The 27,392-nt window shown below is 42.6% G+C and overlaps 1 long non-coding RNA gene across 1 annotated transcript in view; it reads right to left on the bottom strand.

The window, feature by feature from the left end:
- Positions 1 to 19,813: 19,813 nt before the first annotated feature.
- The window catches only part of LOC142467002 (uncharacterized), a 65,570-nt gene continuing 57,991 nt past the window's right edge, over positions 19,814 to 27,392 (bottom strand). Inside the window, exon 4 of the long non-coding RNA XR_012788303.1 lies at positions 19,814 to 20,297. This is a non-coding gene — a long non-coding RNA (uncharacterized LOC142467002). The remainder of the gene's footprint in view (positions 20,298 to 27,392) is intronic.

Here is a 27,392-nt window from a genome sequence, read left to right as displayed (position 1 = left end):
TTATAAGGGTGTGTTTTAGTGCAGGGGATATAGCTGTGTACTGTCAGAGGACGCAGGTTGGAAAGGAGTTCATGTGAATTGAGAAGTGGAGAAGGAAGGAGAGATGGAGATATATGAATGGAGTTAGAGGATTAATGAGGCTTGTAGAAAGAAACATGTAGTTTGAAAATAAGTGAGGTCAGAGCAAATATAAATAGTAGAGGAGGCATGGAAGTGATAGTTTAGTATTGAGAAGAGAGTGAGGACTGGACAGGGAAAATTAAGTTAGGATGAAGATAAAGTGGAAGTAAAACATAAATAGCTAAATAAGTTGAATAAAGGCGGCTGAACAAATCACTCCTAAAATGTGTACAACAATATGTGAGTAACATGTATATGACAACCATCACTATGACTTGTTTAAGATGAATTTGCAATTGATCCACCATTGTGGATAAATCTGTCTATACATTGTAACAAATGAGAAGCATTAAAAACAATGTACACATTTTCCTTTTAAAACTTAAAAAGTGAACAAGCAAGACATTTTCCCCTTACATAAAAACAGAGTGGGCAACATTTGTATTATGTGGAAGGATGTGATCTAAAAAACCTTCTTCATTAATCTGCAATCTGCAGTATACTGTAGCAAACGTCAATATACATGTACAGACGCAGCCAGACTTACTGTTCACGTAGCCGTGGACCAACAGGCTGAAATCCTTTGAAACAAAAAACTTAAAGTGCAACAAATATAGTGATAAAGTCAAGCTGCTGCCTGAACACCAGCGGTTTCCCCAAACCACAGTTTAACAACCTAAACCAAAAAGTGCTCGTGGCGCAAAGTGACAAAGTGTACAGTTAAATGTGCAAATAAACCCAGTTATAAATAGCACTGAAATACACAAAATACTGTTGCTCCATATAGTGAAATCCTCAGGTCTGCGAACTCCTAGTTGACCTCATATGAAGACAAGAACACAAATGCAGAGGGTATAGTGTATTAACATTTACTCATGAAGACAAACAACACAGAGGGGAATGGTAACAAACTCACACTCTCCCTGCTGGTATATGAGAAAGAAGTGACTTTGGGCGCACTTCAACCCATAGTATTTGATATATTTCTCATATATATTTTTTACCAACCCCATGATATATCATTGAATCACCAGTTATAGGCATTAGGTATCTTTACTGTATATACGAGTTGTATGCTTTGAATGTGTTGTTTGTGTATTAACCCTTGTTTTACTATTTGTATATTTCAGTATTCTCTGCACACTTCAATACTATCTGCCATCTGTAATGTGAGGCATGTGTAGCATGAGGGGGGTTTATTAGAATATCTAACTGTTAACATAAGTTTTCTCCATATAAACACACTATCCATGCTAGAGCTCTTATTTTAATATTGTATTAATTAATATATGTTTTTTAGATGTTATCTTTAATTATGTTTTTGTAAATTATGAATTAAAGGTTTATGTGAGGATTTTAAGTATTTGTATAAACATTATCTGTGTATCAGGCAATTTTGTTGGGAGGTGCCTTGTGTTTGCAGCTTAGCACTTTGTAATTAGCATGAGCAGCATTTTATTGTACAGCTGTGCTAGCTCAGCCCCTAATGTCCAGTTTCGTATAAAGGTGTATTCTAGTGAGCACTTAGTATGACCCCAGATATAGTCTTTTTGACGAAATATGTTGGGCCTTTTGATCCTTTGAGGCCACTGTATCAACCCTCTAAGGAATCCTGATTGAGAGACACCAACTAAGGAGATTACAGCCTGTTCCTGCTTTTGCATGCTGAGTAGCTGAGCAGCTGATTGAGGAGCAGTCACCACGGGAGGAGCTCCAGGGACCCCAGGCAGAGGTTTGTATCTCATGAAGCAGGGCGTCCCCAAAGATGACACTAATGGGGTTCAACTCCAGAGACCCAATGCTTCAATCCTGTATAGAAAAATGAAAAAGATTTTGCATTGCTGTAAGTGCTGCTCTGGGGAGACAGAGCGAGACTGCTTCTCTCTGGGTCTTCTTGTAGACATTTTGCTTTACTCCAAGGCCGAGTTAATCTGATTCACAGGTGCAGTGCCTGTTATTCTAAGCCCGTGTTACCATCAACGTGGGATTTACCACAGAAATTATTGCGTCTTCATTGAAACAAATGGGTCTGCGGTTAACACATTCTTTAAGAATGCAATAAAAATGGTGTTAAAAAGGGTGCTATAATGTACTTGCATTAAGAATAACAAGTTTTGCATGTAGGCTTTCAGTTCTACATTTAAAAAACTATTGAGCATATAAGTTATATTTACTGTACATGGCTGAGTGCACTGGCAAATTGGAATTGTAGCATACTGTACAGTATGTGTCTTTTGAAAGATCAAATGAAAGCTATTTTCTGGGCAAAACATGTTGATGTATAGTATAAAATATATTGCCAAACAGAGGAATGCATTTATAAAAAGTGTTTTGTAAGAATTTTAATGAAGTATTTTTAAGTAGACACTGAAACTGGATGTAGTAACATATAATATATTTAGATTTTCTCTGTGTACAATAGGAAGAGTGCACAACCTCAGGTCTATACCCCAGGTACTATAATACAAAAGTGTGTATACATACAGTATAATACAGTGATAATGACAATGTATCAATACAAACACAAACAATAATGTGTAGGTGTGTTCAGTGACCACCTTTAATTTGGAAGTCCTGCAGCCAGGAGGTGACCAGGATTGTCCAGATCCTTTGTTAGTCCTTACAGAAATATTGTCCTCCTCTGCGCTGTTCTTCACTATTCAGTGCTCAATGCAATATAACAATAAGAAAAGAGAAACTAGTGTATAGTATCATCCAGTGTAATTATTCCCCAATGATTTAACAAGGGAATACACAGTGGATAATTGATGTAAATCAGACAACCACAGTTGGTGACACCATATATTAGGCGATAAACCCTTTGTATAGAGTTTATAGGATACACCCTTAGTGGATGGGGTTTAGATTACCACCTTCACCCTTCATGCAGTGCACGTTAATACACAAACTTGATGTGATATTTGAATTCACAGTGAATTACTGGTCTTTATCATGGTAACAATTTGTCTCAAGTTTTTTCAATAGTGATACATGAAATAGGAAAATACAACATAGTACAGATCCACAAAAAAATACAATTTATTAAAACGGGCATCAGGAGTGCCACTCACAGATTATGTCATCCATTAAATGCCTTGTACAAATTTGAACCTGGTTGTACACTCTCTGGGTTGTCTTTTTAGATGATCCTCTCCAGTCTCCTGGTCAAAGACCCTCTGTACTCACTTCAGGCGAGGCCTTCCAGTCGATGGTCCCATCAGCGTCCGCGTCTAGTTTAGGCAGTCTGGCGTCAGCAGGGGAATCACTTCCTGGTTCTCCTCCGCTCTGCTCGATGACGTCACACACTCTATCGGAAATCCTTACCAGCTGGCTAACAGAGGTACTGCTTCTCTCTGCGCTCACCCTGCATTCAGTGTGCAGTCGCTTCTCAAAAGATTAGACAGAAGGTCTCCAAAGAGTCTCCAAACAGCAATACAACCAGGCACACAGCAAAAGTAGGCTGTAATAACGTTCACCCTATGCGTTTCATAAAACAATGGCATACTTCATCAGGGATATAATCTCTGTGTTCAAAGCTGTTGGTAAAATAAGATACTGTAGTGGAAAGTTAGCATGAGCCCTAGGTAAGTGTTGGCCATGACTGGTGGTAACTCCCCCCCCCCCCCCCCTCCCCATACCACCTCCCTGCAAGGTATTGGCCAGAGTAATTTCTGTAGGGGTTTGTGTGATGGTGCTCATCTCCACTCAGGAAGCAGACCCGCAGGGCTGAGGTAGGGATGTAGAATAACCGACCAGAGCCCAGGGACAGACTCCTGTTATAGTATCTGTAGTCGGTATGCAGGCAGGCGGTCAGGGCTGGTGGCAGTGGTGCCAAGTCCAGTAAACAGGCAAATGATCAGGGCATCAGGAAGGTGGAAGAGAAGAAAAAACGGAGCACTAATATCCAGCAACCAAAAAAGAAGAACCACCAGGAAGCGTTCCCATAAAATAAGCTAATTTAATGGAGTCAGAATTAGATACTACACACACCAACGCGTTTTGGACTATTAATAGTCCTTTATCAAGGTGAATACACATATCACGTGAAACATACATTTTATACAGAACCTGGCATGACGGGAACCAACCCTATATAGGGTCTCTGCTATTTGATTCTTGATTGTTTGGTTACTTGACACTTCAATGTCTTCCTCCTTGAAGTCTTTTTGTATAGGCATAAGCACGGAATATCAAAAATAACACTTGATAAAAATTATTTTTAATTAATAAAAAATATTTCTAATTAATAATATATATTTCCATTAAACATTGGGTTTATATGCTAAAATTATGATATTCCTTTTTAGATAGTGTTATTAATTGTATCTCATCCTATATTCTCCTTAAAAGGTCTAGAATAACGTCATATTATATATGAAAGGTTTAATATACTTTATTACTTTATTATATCTATATAATTATGTTGTTCAAAAACCCTCACAAGCATTGCATAAATAGTGTCACGATCTAAAGATATTCTATATTTAAGGTTGTTTGGTTAAGTAATTGTTTTTAATTCCATTTTTCTTATTGGATTTTAATTTTTGTTGCATTCCTAATATTTCATATTGGGAATATCATTGTTTATTACCTAGTACTAATAAAGTTTTTTTATTTTTTCAAGTTTTTTATTTTCCAGATTGACGGGGGTCCCGTTGCATAGCAACATGATGCATTGTGAAGTTTTCACGCGCCGATCGACGTGGTTATGTCATGCGCTGTCCCACCTCGGGACTCAGAGAGGTTGGGTTGGTAATGCACGTTCCTTATGGACGCACATGCCAGGCCTCTCAGATACTGCGGCGCAATGACGTTTCACGTCGGATGCGGTCATGCTATCATGCTGCATTTCCCAGTAGTTTATGTCACAGGTCAGGTGATTAACCCGGAAGTTGTTGCGGTTGGTTCCCGTCATGCCAGGTTCTGTATAAAATGTATGTTTCACGTGATATGTGTATTCACCTTGATAAAGGACTATTAATAGTCCAAAACGCGTTGGTGTGTGTAGTATCTATTTTTGACTCCATTAAATTAGCTTATTTTATGGGAACGCTTCCTGGTGGTTCTTCTTTTTTGGTTGCTGGATATTAGTGCTCCGTTTTTTCTTCTCTTCCACTTTCCTGATGTCTATTCATTGACGGAGGCACATTCAACCCTGGGCCACTGGATCCACAAAAAGGAACGATTTACCACAAGAATCTCAAGTGAGTCTGTCCCATTTTGACCCGTTTTATGTCGTTATAAAATAGGATGGTTAATCTACTGGTCACCGGCAGGTGTAAATGATTTATCCTTACTACTGTGCAGAGTGGGATAATTTGTAAACCAGGTTACATCCTTTTTGGACATTTACTAATATACAGTAGGGTTGTCCAATTCAGGCAATACTCAACGCTGCTATTACAGTTTTTTCTATAGAGCACCATACAACACGCTTTTTATAAATGATCACGGCAGGCAGAAAGCAGCGAGGTCGGGGTCACGGTCCGGTGTTAGCAACAGGGAAATCCAAACGGACAAAAGGGTAAGCGTGACAGCGTAGACAACAGGAACTGCAAACGTTAGAACCTTGCCTCCTTCCCGAGCCTGAATTGGATATGTCTTTATGGGGTGAGGACTACAAGCAACTGCACTGCGCGGGAAAAATGTTTCAATTCTGTCTCAGCACGCTGCTGTGCAATTACTTGTGCAAGGATGGCGGCAGGGAGCAGGGACAGTACATGCATCCAATAAGGTGATTGAGGAGGGGGTCTGTGTCTGTGTGTGTGTGCCTGTGTGTGTCTGTGTGTTTCTCTGTGCATGTGTGTGCCTATGTGTGTCTCTCTCTGTGTGCGTTTTTTTTTTATATGTATTTGGAGCTGAGTGGGATTTTTTTATACTGTATGTATTTGGGGCTGAGTGTTTTTTTTTATGTGTGTGTGTTTGTTTGTTTGTTTTTGTTTGTTTGTGCGTGTTGGGGAGAGGGTAGTATTATGTGTATGAGGAGAGGGACATAATGTGTATAAGGAGGGTGGTATTTGTATGAGGAGAGGGCAGAATTATGTGTATGAGGAGAAGGCAGTATTATGTGTATTGGGGAGAGGGTGATATTATGTGTATTGGGGAGAGGGTGATATTATGTGTATTGGGGAGATGGTGATATTATGTGTATTGGGGAGATGGTGATATTATGTGTATTGAGGAGATGGCGGTATTATGTGTATGAGGAAGGGGCGGTATTATGTGTATAAGGAGGGGGCGGTATTATGTGTATAAGGAGGGGACGGTATTATGTGTATGAGGAGGGGGCGGTATTATGTGTATAAGGAGCGGGCGGTATTATGTGTATGAGGAGCTGGCGGTATTATGTGTATGAGGAGAGGGCGGTATTATTTGTATGAGGAGAGGGCGGTATTATGTGTATGAGGAGAGTGCGGTATTATGTGTATGAGGAGAGTGCGGTATTATGTGTATGAGGAGAGTACGGTATTATGTGTATGAGGAGAGGGCGGTATTATGTGTATGAGGAGAGGGCGGTATTATGTGTATTGAGGAGAGGGCGGTATTATGTGTATTGAGGAGAGGGCGGTATTATGTGTATGAGGAGAGGGCGGTATTATGTGAATGAGGAGAGGACATGTGCAGAGGTACGCAATGGAGACTGTTTTTAAGGTGAAATTAAAATAAGGCTTTATTGCGCCTGTCGCTTTAAACACAGCAAACGTGAAAATCCGTAACCAAAATCTGCTCCACTTTGGAGTATATTTTCACTTGCAGTCCAGCCCTCTTTAACTGCGTGGTTAGCCCAGCGATTCACCAGCGCAAATCAAGAGACATTTATATATAGATATAGATAACAGTCTTTAAAAAAAAGTCTTATCTGTCTATTGTCGCTGTAGGGGAGGTTTCTCTGCTCTCTGGGTCCGCACCCTTGTGTGCTAAGGCAATGTCAGGATCCAGGTTTAGAATCTTGGCCCCTTTTGTCTTGTCAGCTTGCAGCTCAAGACATCTGTCCTTCCTTGGTTCAGCCCCCAATTGTGAGACTAAAGAATTCTGCTCTTTCTGCTTCCTGGGTCAGCTCAGCTCACGTGTGAGCTCAGGAAGAATCTTCTTTCCTGTCTCAGAGGCAGGCTTTTCTGACACCTGTAATCAGCCAGGTGGTGTTGGTTAATTGTCTACCAGCAGTTAACCACCACACTGCTGAATTAGAGGCACATTTTTGAACATGGATAAGTCCCCTGTTACAGCGGTATTATGTGTATGAGGAGAGGGCGGTATTATGTGTATGAGGAGAGGGGGTTATTATGTGTATGAGGAGAGGGCTGTATTATGTGTAATGAGAGGGCTGTATTATGTGTAATGAGAGGGCGGTATTATGTGTATTGGGGAAAGGGCGATATTATTTGTATGAGGAGAGGGCGGTATTATGTGTATTGAGGAGAGGGGATATTATGTGTATTGAGAGGGTGGTATGTGTATTGAGGAGATGGCGGTATTATGTGTAATGAAGAGAGGGCGGTATTACACTGGCGACACACTTTATTCGAGCTCGGCTAGTACCACGAATTCGGGTATACCCGGGTGTATTGAGGTTTGTGACTGTTTTCTGCCCGAGTATATTGGGTTATTTTCCAGGCAGGGATTGAAGCATTTTATTCCCGCTGGCTGCAATACTGCACAGTATATATATATATACTGCATTACAATTCATGAATTTATGCCATCTGGTAGACACGCGAAGCATTGCAGCCTATTAAATCCTAATCATTATCATTTAACAGATCAGCCGCCCATCAGCCAGGCATGAACCCAGGCTGGGAAGGCAAACGCAACGGGGCTTGTCAGAGGTGAGGAGCGGCGCATTCCAGGTATCTGCCAGGTACATACTGGGTATTTGCTCGAATAAAGTGTGTCGGTGCAGTATGTGTATTGAGAGGGGTATTGTGTGTATTGAGAGGGCGGTATTATGTGTATTGATGAGAGGGAGGTATTATGTGTATTGAGGAGAGGGCGGTATTATGTGTATTGAGGAGAGGGCAGTGTTATGTGTATTGAGAAGAGGGCGTGATGAAAAATTTAGGGGAGGCAAAAAGGTATGGGCGACAAAATTGTAAATCCACCACTGGGCGGAGGGGGATGAATAATGGGGCATCCATAGGTCAAGTTAGAATGAGCCCTAGGTGAGGGATGGCCAAGACTGGTGGTTACCCACCTCCCCATACCCCCCCTCCCTGTCAAATATTGGCCAGTGTCATTTAGGTAGGAGTTTGTGTCACAGGAGAGGAGTGGCCCCTGGGGTATATTACATGGTGTATTGGGGGGCTTTATCTCCTCTCCCTTGGCACAACTGTAGAAAAAACTGTTTCAACCCGCCCTTCCTGTTTTGGGTCAGCACCAATAATGTATGTCCCGTATGGTGCATTGCTCATGGGTCTAAAGGTTTTGGGATTTATATGTTGGGTATTTCTTTGTATGTGCAATGTATAATACGTTCTTTAACAAAAATTAAATAAAAAATTAAATAAAACAAAATTAATAAACAAGAAATAACAAGTGAATTATGTTACTTTGGGGTTTGTTTTTTTATTAATTTGTCACAGCTTCCTTCCTTTTCTGCTCCCATCTTAATGGGCCTTGAAGTTTTACCAACATATTGTAACTTGCATGGACATTCAATTAAATAAATAACATGATCTGTCCGGCAAATTACATGTGAGGAAATTAAGATTAGGATCCTAGAGCATGTTGGCAATATTAGGAGAAAAGCCACAACACATTTTCTTTCACAACATTTTATTGCACACCATCAAGGAGATCCTCCAGGCCTTAAATTTGTGGTCACAGAACATGTAGTGGCACATTTGAGAGGAGGAGACAGGGAGATAGAACTCACCAAACGTGAATCCTTTTGGATTCACAAATTAATAACTTTGGTACCCAAAGGAATGAATGTAGATTTTGATCTGGGGGTCTATCTCTAATGTTATTTCCACGCTTTCACATTTCATGTTCCTGACTTTAATATTGCATGCCTTTTAAACTTTTTTTTTTTTTTTTAAATCTTTTTTCTTTTATTGGTATCTTGCAAGGTAAATACAGATAGTAACAACAGTCACGGCTGAACACATAATAATAAGTCATAGGCACATGACTGCGAAGTGGATTGAGATACTCAATAAACCCTTTTTCCTTTTTTGTTGAAAAAGATGGGGAGTGACAAGGGGCGGGTGGATAGGTGAGAACGACATGGAGAAGAAGGGGGGGGAGAGGGTCGGGGATGGGTTTGGTGGGTCTCTGGTCCCTTCTAAGCTACAGGGTGTCATACCTGGACCAGGGCTTGTAGTAGAGACGGAGCACCTGAGCCCGGCCATGGTTCCCAGGTCCTGTAAAAATGGTGCATTTTCTGTTTCAGCATGGCTTTGAGTCTCTCCATGTTCATGACCGTGTCTATTCTATTTATTACTGTTCTCCTGGAGGGAGCCTTCATTTGTTTCCAGGCCGCCGCTACACAGCATCTGGCGGTTGTTAGGATCGCGGAGATCAGTCTGGCCAGTGGGGGAGTGAGGTCTTCAATTGGTTTTCCCAGCACGTATGTCAGAGGGTCCAGGGGGATCTCCAGTCGTAGGGTTTCAATCAAGAGTCTCTGGATCATAGTCCAGAACCTCTGGATCTCTGGGCATGACCACCAAATATGGGTCATGTCCCCCCTTTGACCACATCCCCTCCAGCACAAGTCTGTTGTGCCGGGGAAGATCTGGCTCAGTCTACTCGGGGTTAGGTACCACTGGAATAGGATTTTATATATATTTTCTTTTGTGATGGAGCAAATTGATGTTTTGGAGGCAGCTTCCGAGACATCCTCCCAGTCTTCCAGGTCGATTTGTAGGTTTAAGTCGGCGCTCCATTTTTGCGTATACGTGTGAGAGGGGGGGGGGGTGGTAGGCCTCTATCGTTCTATAGATTTCAAGAGATTAATCCTCTCTGATATTCCCCTTTTAGGCAGGGAGATTCAAATCTGGACTGTGCTGGGAATTTAGGGTTTGGGGATAGAGCTCGCAAAAAGTGCCTTATCTGCAGGTATTTGAACATGAGGAGGCCGGGGGAGGAAAATTTACTTTTGAGCTCTTGGAAAGACAGTACCTCATCACTTTCCAGAAGATCCGCAACCATTCTGATGCTAAGGTCCAGAAATTGACCAAATTGGTTACGGCGCATCCGGGCGGGAAATCCGGATTCCCGAAAATGGGGGTGAGTTGAGAAGGGGATGAAGCTAGGCCATGTTTCCCTTTGGTTTTAATCCAAGTTGACCACGTGCATCTCATCGCCCCAAGCTCGAATCTCCGGGGTCTCCTTTCTTTGTGCATCTGAGACCATAGTAAGACCGGGAGAGGGGTGGGGGCAGCATGGTGGGATTCTATCGCCAACCAGCAGTTAGAGGTCGGGGAGTTATTCCAGACCAGCCTGCCTCAGCTGGGCTGCCTGGTAATATCTGACCACATCTGCGGCCCCCAAGCCCCCTTTCGTCTTAGAGGATAATAATACCGATCTCGGTACCCTCGGTCTGCGCTGTTTCCATATGAAATGGAGGATATGTGACTGTATGTTCCGAAGTTCTGATAGTGGCACTGGGACTGGAAGAGTTTGGAAATAATAAAGTAAACGAGGGAGGATGTTCATTTTAGTGGACACTATTCTACCAAACCAGGAGATCTGGTGGGCGTGCCATGCCTCCAGGTCTCTTTTGATCTGACGGAACAGGGGGGGGGTTAATTAGCTTGATATAGAGAGCTGTATGAGTTGGCTATTTTTATTCCTAGATATTTTATATGGGAAGTATTCCATTTATATTTATAGTTGGACTGTAATAGTTTCCATATGGGGTCTGGGAGGGAGAGGTTGAGCACTTCAGATTTATCCATATTTATTTTGTAGTCGGACACCAGACTGAATTGGTCTAATAGTTTCTGAAGATTGGGGAGGGAGATATGGGGGTCCGCCAGGGTCAAAATGACGTCATCGGCGAAAAGGGAAATTTTGTATTCAGTATCTGCAATTGGGATGCCTTTTATGCTGGGTTCGGCTCTGATCCGGGCAGCCAGTGGCTCAATCGAGATGGCAAATAGTAGTGGTGATAGAAGGCATCACTGTCTGGTTCCATTTTTGATTGGGATTGGGTTTGAGTGTCCACCCGGGAGTTTTAGGTAAGCGGTGGGGTTATTATAAAGGACTCGCATTCCCTCTAGAAATGGGCCTGCAAAACCAAATCTAAGCATAGTTTGGTCGAGAAAGGACCATTTGATTCGGTCAAATGCCTTTTCGGCATCAAGGCTTAGAATCATGGCTTGGATCTTGTTGAGGTGGACGTGGTCTATAATATCAATAATTTTGCGGGTGTTGTCAGAGGCCTGTCTTCCTGACACAAAGCCCACTTGGTCTATATGAATTAGTCTGGGGAGAATCGGGTTCAGTCTGTTTGCTAAGATCTTGCTGAAAAGTTTGAGGTCTGTATTAAGTAGGGAGATTGGTCTATAATTACCGCATTGTAGCGGGTGCCTTCCCTCCTTATGGATGATGGTGAGGTTGGTGGCTGAAATTGTACCTGGGATTGGCTCACCTTCCAGGAAGGAATTGAACATGTCCAATAGATAAGGGGAGAGGGATGCTGCGAACTTTTTGTAATACGCATTAGAAAACCCATCTGGGCCCAGTGTTTTAGCTATTTTGAGGGAGCTTATGGCTTGGGACAATTCCTCCTGGGATATTTTTTTGTTAAGGAACTCAAGCTCTTCGGCTGTTAGGGATGGGAAGTTGCATTGGGTCAGGTAATCTGCGGCTATTTTGGCACTGTCCTGCTCTTGGCCAGGTGGGTGGAGGTTGTAGAGGTCTTTGTAGTATTTAGCAAATTCCTGCTCATTTCTTTCTCATTATAAGTTAGTTGTCCGTTCCTGGTATGGATTTTTGTGATCTGGGCTTTGGCCTCTAAGTTTTGAGGCCTCTAAGTTTTGAGGCCAGGAGTTTGTCTGCCTTGTTGCCTTGTTGCCCCTGTCGTAGAACCTTTGGTTGGTCCATTTCAACGCCCTCTCTACCTCGTCAAGCTGCAGTAGTTTAAGTTCTGTTCTTGTTTTATCTAGGGTTTTGAACAATCTTTTAGATGGGGTCTGCTTATGTTGGTGCTCAAGGGCCAGGATCTTGTCTGTTAGTTCTTTTTGTGCTTTGAGTTTCATTTTTTTTCTTAGGGGAGGCTAACGAGATAAGGTCCCCTCTAATGGTAACTTTATGTGCTTCCCAGAGCATTGCTGCTGCCGAGACAGAACCACTATTTATTTGGAAAAAAGTATTTAGTTTTTGTTTGATTGACTTAACTACCTTGTGGGTCATTGAGGAGAGAGTCGTTTAATTTCCACTTATATGCCGAACTTTTGATGAAGGGTAGAGAGAGGGTCAGTTCGACAGGGGCGTGATCTGACCATGTTATTGGACCTATGTTGGAATGGGAGGATGCCTGGAGAACATTATTGGTGCCTAGAAAATAGTCAATCCACGAGTAAGACTGATGTGGAGCCGAGAAGAACGTGTAGTGGTGGGAGGGGGTACTAAGGGGGTGGGTCAACCTTTTCAGAGGCCTACACAAAGTTTAGGTGGTACACTTAGGTCACATTTGAAATGGGCAGCGGGACTGTCAATCCTCAGGTTCTATGTTCTCATCAAGACGTGTAAAATCAACAGTGTAGGTACATATATAGATCAGGTAAACCGTTCCTCGCTCAGACATGGAGGGACCCTGAGGGTAGCATCGGAGGGGAATCCATTGCTGGGTTGGGGGGGAGAAGGAGGGGGGGAGAAGGGAGGGGGGAGGGGGGGAAAGGAGGAGGAGGGGGGAGGGGGGCAGAGAGGAAGGGGGAGGGGGGGGAGAGAGGGGCAGGGGAGAGGGATGGGGGGGAGGGGGGAGGAGGACTGAGAGGATGGGTCGACATTATCAGAGATATATACAGTATTCGAGTGAAGCATGGAGAGCCCAATTGAGTTGAGAGCCAGGTCTGCGAGGCCACAGACTCCATGCTCTTCCTAAACCATACCGAAATTGTATTTAAACTTATTTTTAAAATTATGTTTTTAAACTGATGAGCCTTTTTTGCACTTTATGTGTTTATATTAATTATGCCTATTTTCTGTTCCATTTTATAAATATTCTATGGCTTTACACCAGGCCTGCACAACTCCAGTCCTCGAGGGCCGCAAACAGGCCAGGTTTTTAGGATATCCCTACTTCAGCACAGCTGGCTCAATTAGTGGCTCAGTCATACTGAGTCACTAATTGAGCCAGCTGTGCTGAAGTAGGGATATCCTGAAAACCTGGCCTGTTTGCGGCCCTCGAGGACTGGAGTTGTGCAGGCCTGCTTTATACGAAAACATCAACAACCTCAATCGCCATTTTGGATAAGTTTTATTTAGTTTTATTTAGTATTCTCAATACTCTATGTTATTGGGGAACATTAGACTGTTGAATTTTACTTTTTTTAAATATTTGAGCTATTATGTAATGATTTATACTATGTTTGAATCAGCCAATTAGATTGGAAGATTTCTTTTTGGGAATACTCTACATTAGCAGTATAAGCATGTTGCTATATACTATATATTTTATGATTATTTGTATAATACTGTCTGTGTAGTTGTTGTTTAATAATTTTTCTAGGCTGTAACCGGTTAATTAATATTTATGAGCATTAGCCAATTAGACTGTGTTCCGGTTTAGTACATATATATATATATATATATATATATATATATATATATATTGGTAGTGACGCACTAGATGGCCACTCCTGATGAAGCTGCCACTCAAGTGCAGCAAAACGCGTAGAGTTTTTGGACCATCTGAGGATCCGTGGAGGAGAGAGGAGAAGGAACCCAGAAGCAGCGTGCGTGTCAGCGTGGCCGTCTAACCCAGGAGAAGGGGAAGAGACGTCGATCGAGGCCACGGACGCAGGGAGAAGCTGCAGTGAGGTCGCGACCACTACAGACTGAGATGCCCTGTTTGCCTTAATGCCCGATTGATGCTGACGTGATGTAAGCCTCCACTTTATTTCTGTGCCGATAAATTTTGCTTATAGTCTTCACTATTGGTTCTTTTCTTCTGTTTGAGCTCCTGAAGGTTCCTGTTTACTACCACCGGAAGAACTTACCACTGTGTGGGATCTTGCCTATTATTCTGCTCCACTTGTGAGTAGAATACCTACAAATCACATAACTTTATCACTTTTACTTGTCATATTTGCACTATGTTATTTTTCTTTATTTCATGACACTTGTCTGGCTCCGCTACTATTTGAGAAAATTGTCTGTCAAGCTTAGGAAACAAGCTTTCAAGGGTACTGTCCCGGCTAAGCTTGCCGGGAGCGTAGCGGGCTAGCCGCGGGTCTGCTCTCCGTTTAAAAACTGAGTTTCCCGCGTGGCGGCCGCTTCAATAGATAAGCGCTAATGGCGCTTACTATTGAAAGCGCCCGAGGCACGGGAAAACCGTCCAGTTTCGGCCGAAGACAGCCCGCACGCTGCCCGCGCTATTTTTAAACTGCGGGGGTACTGCGGGGGCAGCCGCATTAGAGTCAGCCCGGCCGCCACTGTAGTAGCAAGATTTTTGTTTTTATTCACTGTGTTTTTCACCTTTTATATTAGATTTGTATTCACTTAAATTATTCACCTCACTAGATAAGTGTTTGAGCTCCATCCAGTGTTTTTGTTTCTATACATTCTGCCAGGGACCACTGCTGTGTTAATCCTATGGGTCATTAGTCAATGCAGAAATGCCTTATACTAGCCCAGCACATACCCAGAATGTAACCGGGCTAGTTTAAGGCAAGCTTTAGAATAGTTGTGGTCTCGTCTGTATGTTGGCGTTAAATATAGCTGAGGACGTTATACTCCATATACAGTGTTGCATGTTTTACGTGTCCGTGTTTGGTAATGGTGCAGGGAAGGGGGAAGAATAATGGGGCATCCAAAGGTCAAGCTTATTTATAGCATCAGATTAGAAAAAAAAACCTCTCTTTCTGCTGGAATGATCAATTATCCAAACACCATATGTAACCTTTTTATGGCTCTATTGATCATATCTTGCATGTTGTATTCTGTTTTTGCATCTTAAAATCATTAGCATGACATGATAAATCTGTGAGCATGTTGGTGGAAAATGTTTATCCACAGTATTAGGCAAGTCAGGCATCATTAAAGAGATTAACATATGACCATTTTGTACGTCAGTTACGGAAAACCTAGCAGAGCAAGCATAACAAACAAAACGGCAGACAATATTCTGCTTCAACACATTAAGAAATCAATTTCATTCCATTAGCTTAAGCCGGGCATCTGCAACTTATGCCTCAAGTTCTTTCTCGCTAATGATTTTAATACATAAGAGGTATCAATGAGCCTTGACAGAAAATCACTGACTTAGGAAGGCAATTTCTGCCAATTTGGTAATGAGCTGCCAAAGGAAACTTCAATTCTGCAGTGACTTCGATTAGGAAAAAGTATACCCCGCCTATGAGAAAATAATGAAAGGCTAATATAATAAATATATAGAGTTGTGTAGGTAAAATCAAGTGCTTGTGTAAAATATGTGACCACCTTTATTGCAATGTATACCGTACATATACCTTTATTGCAGCACCTTACATGGGTAGTCCCATGTAGCAGGTCCAAAAAGATCTTTTCAACCTTTTTCCTGCTCGATAGACATACAGAGTGAAGCAGGACTCACAGTCAAAGAAACAAAAGTCTGTGGCACCAGAGAGTGTCTGTCGCAATCTCCGTGAGCGGGTTCCATGTTTCTAAATAGGACCCCTGCAGTGTTAATCATCCGGTGACGGGACCACCACGGTCACGTGGCATGGTGGCAGTGGGTGGCAGAGACACCTGCAAACAAAAAGAAAGCGCAAAAAGGAAAAACACAGCTAGTAAAAATAATTGTCTTTATACCAATTAAAATAAAATTACATAATAAGACGCTTCTTCAGGAGGTATGTCTAGCCACTCCCATAGCTGCTCATATATAGCAAAAGCGGATAATTCCACTGCCAATGGGAGCTAGTATAGGTGTATTACAGCCTTCCAATCAATGTACAACCAAAACTTTATACAAAATCGGACATTGCACATAAACAAACATTGCACACAAAAAAAAAACTTTATACAAACAAAATCGGATATTGCACATAAACAAACATTGCACAAAAAACAAGTTGGTAGAAGTGACCCCTTTTCTTAAGTAAGAGGTTAGCTCTCCTCATCTGAGTGCATATATATATATATATATATATATATATATATATATACAAGTATAGCTGTATGCTCATCTGCATGTCTTAGGCAGGTCTGCAACCCCGCCTTTCCCCATTATCACCCAGCATACAGCACTTCCACTGCAGCAAGGGATTCTGGGAAATGACATGCAAATGAGCACACAGTGTCACTATATATATATACAGTGGTTGACAAATCACCAAAAAATCTACTCGCCACACAAAAAAATCTACTCGCCACCTAGTACCATACGTGTGCTGCTTGGGCCGATATTTACTCGCCCAGGGGGTTAAATCCACTCGCCCGGGGCGAGCAAATGTATAGGTTTGTCGAACACTGTATATATATATATATGTATATATATATATATATATATATATATATATATATATATATATATATATATATATATATATATATATATATATATTCAAGTTTATACAATTATTCCCAATAACTGCCCCTCTTTCCCCCCCATTTTTTAGAATCTATATATTTATTTATTTATTTTAGAATCTATATTTTCTAATACTTATCCTAATCTCTGAGTGATGTTTTTATATATATATAAATATAAATATATATATATATATATATATATATATATATATATATATATATATTTTAATGTATTAGCAGTATGTATTGTGTATGTCATATCATTTTTTGTTTTGTACAACTTTATGTAGTCAACATATGCACCGTTTATCAATACCTTTAATTGTTTAGATTAACATTCTGTCAATATTTATTATGTCGGTTTTTTTCAAAATCTCTGTAGTGTTTCATTATACACATATATATATTTTTTTTATATATATATATATATATATATATATATATATATATATATATATATATATACAGTGTTCGACAAATCACCCAAAAATCTACTAGCCCAACCAAAAAATCTACTCACCCCTAACCCCGCCCCTAGTCCCGCCCCCAACCCGCTTTAAAATAAAACACATTTAATAAATTCCTAGTCAGAACAACATTGATTTTTGACATAAATGTATTTATTGTATTACATTATACTACAATTAGTCCTTGTTGTGTGTGTGTGTGTGAATGTGAGTGTTAAGAAGGATCTTACCTGATCACGGGGTGGGTGTGATGGGGTGGGGGGGGACGGAACGACAGGGTGGGGTGACGGGATGATGGGGTGGGGGGGTGATGGGTTGGGAGGGTGATGGGGCTGGGGGGTGATGGGGTGATGATTGGTGGGGGGGTGACACTTCTGGTATCCTACTCACACTCTCTCTCGCGCGAGCACACACACACACACACACACACACACACACACACACACACTCTCTCCCCCCTCTACACACCTTGGGATCGCTGTGGTCTCCTCCAGAGAGCGCAATATCCCATGGAGAAAGGGAGAAGAGGCAGGGGGCAGGCTGGGTGTCGCCCTCGGCGGCTGTCGCTGCGGGTCACCGGGTGTCAGACACGCCGGGACATGGGGGCGGCGGCAGCAGCCTCAGCTCAGTGGCTGCCACGCAAGATCGGGAGTAAGTGGGGAGATTTGGGGTGTCGGGGGGAGATTGTGGTGAGGGGGGGTCACGGAGGCCGGGAGAAATTGTGGTGAGGGTGGGTCACGGAGGCCGGGAGAGATTGGGGTGAGGGGGGGCATGGAGGCCGGGAGAGTTTGGGGTGAGGGGGGGTCACAGAGGCCGGGAGAGATTGGGGTGAAGGGGGGGGGGTGGTGGATGGCCCGATGGGAGGGGGTGGCAGATGGCCCGATGCAAGGGGGGGCGGATGGCCCGATGCGAGGGGGGGCGGATGGCCCGATGGGAGGGGGGGCGGATGGCCCGATGGGAGGGGGGGGCGGATGGCCAGATGGGAGGGGGGGCGGATTGGCCGATGGGAGGGAGGGGGGGCGGATGGCCCGTTGGGAGGGGGGGGCACGACAGATGGCCCTGCAGGGGCCTGAGGCAGACAGGCGTGGAAGGGGCTGGCTGCTGGAAGGGGGAGGAGTGGAAGCGCTGAGGAGGGAAAGTTGCTGAGAGGCGGGGGAGGAGCGAAGGCACTGCTCAGAGAGCCGGAGGCGGGGTAATCTCCCCCAACAACATGAACCCGCCTCCGGCTTTTTTTTTTTCTTTTCTCCAGCGCGAGCGTGGGAAAAACAGCAGCGCGAGCGGGGGGAATTTAAAAAACACACGTGTGCTGCTTGGGCCAATAATTACTCGCCCGGAGGTTAAATCCACACGCCCCGGGCGTGTAAATGTATATAATTGTCGAACACTGTGTGTATATGTGTGTGTGTGTGTGTGTGTATATGTATGTATGTATGTATGTATATATATATATATATATATATATATATATATATATATATATATATATAAAATATTCATATATACTTTTCCAATGTCATAGATAGTGATTTCTATTAGATATTTCTTTTGAGTATAAAGTGGGTAGATTTTTTATGCAATGTTTGTTTATGTGCAATGTCCGATTTTGTATAAAGTTTTGGTTGTACATTGATTGGAAGGCTGTAATACACCTATACTAGCTCCCATTGGCAGTGGAATTATCCGTTTTTTGCGGAGCAGCTATGGGAGTGGCTAGACATACCTCCTGAAGTGTCATATGACGTGAAACGCGTAGAGGTGACATCATCACGCATCGAGGAGCGGACGGGACGACGGGTGCTCGGTCGATTGCTGTGGTTTTCCCCTGACTTTGCATGAAAGCTGGTCCCTGTTTCAACCACATGTAAGCTAATAACATCTAGCTATATCCCAGGACTTTTTCCATCACTAGATCTATGGGCTTTTGTTGCAGGGATCCTCATTAGTGCCTTGTCATTGTGGAATGGTGGGTTCATGTGAATCCTTTTTATGTACTTTCTTATTATATAGTTTTATTTTAATTGGTATAAAGACAATTATTTTTACTAACTGTGTTTTTCCTTTTTGCGCTTTCTTTTTGTTTGCATGTTTCCTATCCACCCCGCTGATCACGGGAGAGTGAAAGCTGCAGAGGGAGAGCACATACTTTGAATCAAGGGGATCTATTGAGACTGCGCTCACCTGCTTTATTCGGTGGCAGAGACACCGAATACAGTTAGTTTAGCTACATCTGTAGCTTAGAACCAAAAATTGTCCAAGCGCATCAGTATGTGTATTTAAATAATAATAATATAAATCAAAAGGTTACATAGAACCTGGGAAATAAACCTGTGAATAATAGATGTAACCACAGATAAATAACTATGGTTAACGAAAAAATCTTTAAGTAGTGTGTTATGAAACGTGTATGTGATAGTAAATTTACAAAAACACCACAAATGCAGAGTGTATTAATTAAACTTCTCTTAAGAATGGAGGGTCTGCTGCTGTACGGGAAAAGCTGAGGTCCGGATAATGCCAGCTAGATAGGGAAACAAAAAAGAAAGCGCAAGACCCTCATAGTGTAGTATATAGAATTAAATGTTTTACAAACAAGGTAATATATGCACATACAGAATACAAAATTAAATGGGCAGGAAGGTATAATAACCAGTATAGATCAGACACTCCCACGTCTGCTGCACAGGATCTTCAAAGGATTGTCGTCCTTCCAAGGCAACGGTTGACCATAGATGTTAACTTCCAGAGTAACCAGACAGCCAGGGTAAGAGAAGTGAATCAGGAATCGCTTTCCCCGTTAGTTTGTACTCTTTCGGGCACTGCTCGTCTCCGCATCCGATCACCAGATACTCTGTCCGAGTACTGCTCCGTCGAGGGGAGGGAGGGGGTATCCCTCACACCGGTAGGATGAAAAAATAGTGACAACCAGCGCGTCACAGGCTAAAGCTGATCACAGCCGAAACCGCAGGTGAAGAGCAGCGTAATCTCAGCGTTCTTGCATCCCGATCACAGTGGAGGGAGGCAGCAGTGCAACTATTGGTAGAAGCGATATTAAAGGTTATAAAATCAGGGAAGTCCAGGAAAGGCTCAACAGAGCTAGAGATGTCAGATATCTGTCAGATCACTCCATACAATAAAAAAACTCTAATGCATTTTGTGACGCAAGGTCACTTCTTTAGGGATGGAGTGTCACACTCCCATGATGCCTTTTATAGGTCATATACTTTCCTGATTGGTTAACAATTATATGTAGCAGATATGTGCATAAAAAACATACAAACTTTATACAAATATCATACAAGTCATTATAGTCGCAAAATACATATATCTAACTAAAGAGAGAGCTGTCTATAACATCAATATAGATAAAGAATTTGAAATCTGTAATCAAAGTCATCTAGAGAAGGGAGAGAGATGTAAAAAAAACATTGGTGAAAACCCTCCATAGATCGGTAGTACAATATTAGAGCAAATATCACAGAGGCAAAACTTCATAAGCCCAAAAAATTATTTTGTACCAACAGCAAGTTCTTTTGGATATATATTATGGTAAAAAATCCACCAGAAATTATAAATCCATCACCATATTCTCAAAAATGGAGGAAAACATGATGTGGAACAAATTTACCATAAATAGATTACATGAGCAAAATACTATGAGAAAATATTAAGTGTAGTGAGACATGTACAGTCATGTAAAAAAGAAAGTACACCCTCTTTGAATTCCATGGTTTTACATACTGTCGCGTCCGAGTTTATTCTAACATTTACCCGGTCTCGGCCGCGACAGATACCGGGCGCGCGCCGAGGTGTCCCGGGCGCGCGCCGGAGCCTCGGAGGATCGGTCCTCCGATCGGGGCTTCTCCCTCCCCTCTCCGGGTCCGCCGGGTCCCCCGGAGCCCCCCACCGCCATCCCCCACATCGCGGGACACCAGGGCTCCTTTCGGGGAGCCCTGGGCACGCACGCCGTGCGCGCACGCTCCCGATGAAGCGTGACCGCGCATCGGTGACGCGCGGCACGCCGAGGGGGTTCGGTATCAAAGCCGGGAAACCTCCCGGCTTGCGGCTCGAGCCAAGTTCGAATAAAGTGTGCTGCCTCTGTATAAGGACATAATAGCAATCATCTGTTCCTTAGCAGGTCTTAAAATTAGGTAAATACAACCTCAGATGAACAACAACACATGACATATTACACTGTGTCATGATTTATTTAACAAAAATGAAGCCATGTGTGAAAAACTAAGTACACCTTCTGATTCAATAGCTTTTAGAACTACCTTTAGCAGCAATAACATGAAGTAATCGTTTTCTGTATGACTTTATCAGTCTCCCACATCGTTGTGGCGGAATTTTGGCCCACTTTTCTTTACAACGTTGCTTCAGTTCATTGAGGTTTGTGGGCATTTGTTTATGCACAGCTCTCTTAAGGTCAAGCCACAGCATTTCAATCGGGTTGAGGTCTGGACTTTGACTGGGCCATTGCAACACCTTGATTCTTTTCTTTTTCAGCCATTCTGTTGTAGATTTGCTGGTGTGCTTGGGATCATTGTCCTGTTGCATGACCCAATTTCGGCCGAGCTTTAGCTGTCGGACAGATGGCCTCACATTTGGCTCTAGAATACTTTGGAGTTCATGGTCGACTCAATGACTGCAAGGTTCCCAGGTCCTGTGGCTGCAAAAACAAGCCCAAATCATCACCCCTCCAGCACCATACTTGACAATTGGTATGAGGTGTTTGTGCTGATATGCTGTGTTTGGTTTTCGACAAACGTGGCGCTGTGAATTATGGCCAAACATCTCCACTTTGGTCTCGTCTGTCCAAAGGACATTGTTCCAGAAGGCTTGTGGTTTGTTCAGATGTCACTTTGCAAACCTAAGCCATGCTGCCATGTTCTTTTTAGAGAGATGAAGCTTTCTCCTGGAAACCCTTCAAAACAAACCATACTTGTTCAGTCTTTTTCTAATTGTACTTTAACATTTAACATGCTAACTGAGGCATGTAGAGTCTGAGATGTAACTCTTGGGTTTTTTGCAATGTCTATGAGCATTGCACGGTCTGCCCGTGGGGTGAATTTGCTGGGATGTCCACTCCTGGGAAGATTGGCAATTGTCTTGAATGTTTTCCACTTTTGAATAATCTTTCTCACTGTAGAATGAAGGACTTTAAATTGTTTGGAAATGGCCTAATAACCCTTCCCAGATTGATGGGAAGCAACAATTGCTTCTCTAAGATCATTGCTGATGTCTTTCCCCCTTGGCTTTGTGTTAACACAAACCTGAATGCTCCACACCAGCAAACTGCTAAAACTTTGGCTTTTATAGAGGTGGTCACACTTGCTGATGATCAATTAATCAAGGGCATTTGATTAGCAGCACCTGTCTGCTACTTAGCATCTTAATTCCTATGGAAGCAGTAAGATTGTACTTAGTTTTATACACATAGCTTCTCCATTTTGGCTTTATTTATGTTAAATAAATCATGACACTATGTAATATGTCATGTGTTGCTGTTCATCTGAGGTTGTATTTACCTAATTTTTAGACCTGCTAAGGAACAGAGGATTCTTATTATGTCCTGATATGTAAAACCATGGAATTCAAAGAGGGTGTACTTTTTCACAAAGATAAGAATGTGAGAGAGGAGTCGAGTGTGACCCCTAGGCAGCGTGCTTGGGATACTGGGTGAATGATGGTACTTCCAACAGTAATGTAGAAGGAGGGAATAGGGCCAGGTTTGGGAGGAAGAACATTACATATACTGTATTACAGTTACATAGTAGATGATTTCTTGGAGATGAGGAGGAGCGCAGGCAGGTGTAGCAAAATATGCAAAAGAAAATAACATATATAAACACTGTGCAGATAGGTGTAATCTATAGTATAGAACTCACATAGATCGCAGAAAATATCACATGTCAGAGATCCTTCTCTCTCTGACTGGAGCCCTTTGAATGGTAGCAGGGAAATCCCTCAAGGCACGGATATGTATGGATAAGAAGAAAAGCCACAATAGTGCATAGTATTCCAATATTGTATTATTCAAACAAATAACACGAGTATATTACACTCACATTCGCCATGTAAAAATCAGGTGGAGGAGAGAACCGCAGCTCGTTGTATGGTGGTGCAGGTGTAGGCAGCTTCACAGTATCCAGGATTCTCTTCCGCGTGTGTCACAGCCGTCGCGTCACTTCCGCTATCGCGTCACGGCTGAGGGCGGAAGTTCCCAATGGAAGAGACCTTAGATCGAGTTCTAAAAGTTTTAGAACTCCTGACGAAGCATCTGGCGAAACGCGTAGAGTTTACAGTGAGGGAACAAGCTCTGAAGGACTGGCAGAACTCGATCTAAGGTACACCTGCCTGCGCTCCTCCTCATCTCCAAGAAACAATCTACCCTTCTGGGACCCGGAACTGTCCCATCAGAGGAAGTTGAGCTGCACTTTACACTTATTTATTTTTCACTATTGGTGTTTATTGTGTGATATTAGTTGTATTCCCAACAACATTATTGGTTCACTTGGGAGCGCCCAATCCACTTCCCCACCCATCCCCTTCACCTTTCCCCACATCCCATTGTTTTGCATTCACATAGTAGATGAGGCTGAAAAGAAAGACATGCGTCCATCAAGTTCAACCTATGCTAAATTTAGACAACAGATATTGTCACGAGAAAACAGACAATATATTTAGTAACCGGGCCAGATTGAACAAGACTAGGATATAGTAAACTGAATGAGTTTATTTCCTATGAGCAGAACAGACAATACATCAAGCAAATAACATTACAGAAATATTTACACTTACTGGGGCTGGATAAGGAGATATTCAGCCGAATAGCAGCTCCTTAAGTTGTTACAAGCACGACAAGCACAGGAATAAGGGGTGCAAGCAAATATATAGGCGCAGGCCCCCATTCCTAACATAGCATTTCAGTTATTGGTGAACAATTACCTAGTCCCAATCACAGGTTGACAGGTAACGCGAGAAGCAGGGTTTACCCAGCCCCTCATTAATACACCCCTCCCCTGTTCTTACTTGGCCATCCCATTTATAAAAAAAATATGGCCACAGGCCTGGGTGCCGTTCTGTCTGGCAAAAATGCTTATTGGACAGGGGCCTTTTATGTAGGGTGTTTCATGTAACAGGTCACAATGGTTAGTGTCCCTCCGTGACACTTGGTTGCATATGCAATGAGGCGCGTCACCTCCATTGATGTCCAGGTCTTTTCTCACCTCTAACTAACCTCCACAGGGGACCTTTCAAGTATCTTCCTTTGATTGTACAATTACACATCAAAGCTGACATCAGGCAAGCTTTTTGTCCTATGTCCAAAGTTATAGTAAAAACAGCGATAACTCATAACTATATTTCCCATATATTAAATCAGATTAACAATAGGTAGGCGACACGTGTTCTTGGCAGGGTACAACATTTCCAAATTTCCCCTTTCTAGCATATATAAAGCCAAAGTTATAATTTTTTACACTTTACCCATTGTCAGTGATATAATACAATTCTCCCCCTCCCTCCATGTTAATAAATAACATAGCAATTAATTCTGCTGAAGCGGGGAAATGCAGATCCACATATACACAATATGGTTAACCCTTTCTCCCCCCCCCCCCCCCCCGACATGATTTATACACATACAGGAATATAACACGGACTGCTGGGGAAATACATCTCAGACCTAGGGCAATTCTGCTGAAGCAGGGGGATGCATATCAACATATACACAGATCCCATTAACCCCTCATAACCCGATCATGACAGGTACTTTATCCTATATCTATACTCCCTTATTGATCCAGAGGAAGGCAAACAAAAAACCCCAGTGTCATATCATCCAATGATATCACATAAGGGCAAAAATAAATTCCTTCTTGACTCCCTGTATACTTTTCCTTTCTAAAAAGATGTCCACCTTTTTTTGAACAAATCTTTTGCATCTGTGTCACAGGAGACCAGGCATTTACACCTTTTTACCAGGATCATACATTGAGCAAAACGGGTAAATTAAATAAATTTAAATGTATTCACAGGAAAGGCAGATACACAATGTTACACAAACTACATAAGAAAAGACACACTTACTGGGGGTTATGCACACCTCAGGTGAAGTTATACTTGCTTCAAGTTTCTCGAGATCCTCTGCAAGCACTGTCTTTGACCGTCCTGCAGTTACTAGTCCATAACTCTCACATCTGGCGACAATCCGGGGACGGACCTATACGGTCCTGCCCGTCGGTCCATCTTTGCCTTGTGGCACTAAACTTAAGTGACAGAGAGAACCTGTGCTTTCCTTAGCTTTGTGTAATGTGTGTAAGTCACTACTTGTTTAGAGAGATCGCAATCTACGAGTTTCTCTTTATGTTAGAACACCCCGCAGGATTTTAAAACATAAAGCTCAATGATCCCCACACATTGCCACCAGTAAATAAGCCTGTCACGGGACACCAGGCATTTACACATTTTTACCAGGATCATACATTGAGCAAAACAGGTAAATTAAATCAATTTATTCACAGGAAAAGGCAGACACACAATTTTAGACAAAAACTACACAAGAAAATATACAATTACTGGAGGTCTGGTGGTGAAAACTAGATTTTCCTAAGTGCAAGGGCTTCTAAATCCAAAGCTTACCCTGACAGAGACCTACCCCAAAATATCCTGGAACTGAAATAAGCCTGCAATAAATCAATTTATTCACAGGAAAAGGCAGACACACAATTTTAGACAAAAACTACATAAGAAAATATACAATTACTGGAGGTCTGGTGGTGAAAACTAGATTTTCCTAAGTGCAAGGGCTTCTAAATCCAAAGCTTACCCTGACAGAGACCTACCCCAAAATATCCTGGAACTGAAATAAGCCTGCAATTCCAGACATTACCGTTCCCCTCTCTCCAGAGGACTGGAAATTACTTGCTGGACTTGGTGCTCAGAATCTACAAATCTGATTGGCTCAGGGGTTTATAATACTTCTGAGTTTCATTCACAAAACCCTGCAGCCAATCTGAGTGTGTGAGTTTCCTAACCAGCCAATCAGAGCGATGCTGGTCTTGTGAAGCCGGGCAAGTGGGGGTGCTGAATCTGCCAAGGGCATGTGCAAGGTTACCACCTCAGCCACTTGCTATTCAGAAGCCACACGCTGGGTAGGGCTCCTCCAAGTCTGGTGGGGCAAAAGGAAATTCGCAGAACTTCCATTCATCCTAAGACATGGGTACGTGAACTCTTTTCTCCTGCCCAAATGGTCTTGACACCTCAGACATCCTCTGTGGCTTTCATTTCCGATGTCCTGTCAGACTTAGTGGCACCAAGTTGGTAGCCCCAGTGGCCTGTCAGAACATTGGTTCTGAAAGTCCCAGCTCATTTACTTTGCACAATATGTACTTAACACACTATGTTAATAAAATATACACTTTAAAAACCTAAGTCTTTCTGGTATGGGAAAAGGAATAAAAAGTTGCACTTTATTTTTCACAAGCCATATTCCCCACACTATTGCATAGACTTAGTATGGATTCTAAGAATCCCCTCACAACCTTATATGTATGGTTGGAGCACCTTAAAACCCCTATTCTGGTTCTGGGTGAACTGGGCATTTACTGGGTATCCCTATTGACCTAGGAAACCCTTGACTGTTTCAGGGACACGTCACATCCCTATGCCCCTTTTACCATTCTGGTCTGTGCTGAAGCTGGGAAGCCCTAGTGGTGAGTCGCAAAAGCGTTTAAGGCGAGGTATACCCGGGACACTGTGCCTACATGTATCCAGGAATCATTCATGATTCCCGGGTAAATTTTTGGGGTATCCAGCAACTCTGGACACCTGCTACATAGGCATATTCTGACAACACTTTCTCCACAAAGCCCCCCTTGAAGCTCATACCACAGCAATCTCTGCTTGCTGGCACTCCTGGAAAGGTAAAAACACATCAAATACTTTATTTCTGCACATTACAGGTTATGCATGTACCCTGGGCTCAAGAGCTGACAGTCTGGAATCCAAATGCATGGATCAGAGGTAACCAAACGGGCTTAAACCTTTATTGTAAGCCTGGTTACCCCCTGACCGTCACAATCTGCCATCACAGACTCCATGCGTAATGAATTCCACATGTTA

The sequence above is a fragment of the Ascaphus truei genome, chromosome 15 (genome assembly GCF_040206685.1).
Source record: "Ascaphus truei isolate aAscTru1 chromosome 15, aAscTru1.hap1, whole genome shotgun sequence".
Classification (NCBI taxonomy): Eukaryota; Metazoa; Chordata; class Amphibia; order Anura; family Ascaphidae; genus Ascaphus; species Ascaphus truei.
Note: the sequence above shows the minus strand (reverse complement) of the source record. Positions and strands in the feature narration are given on the sequence as shown.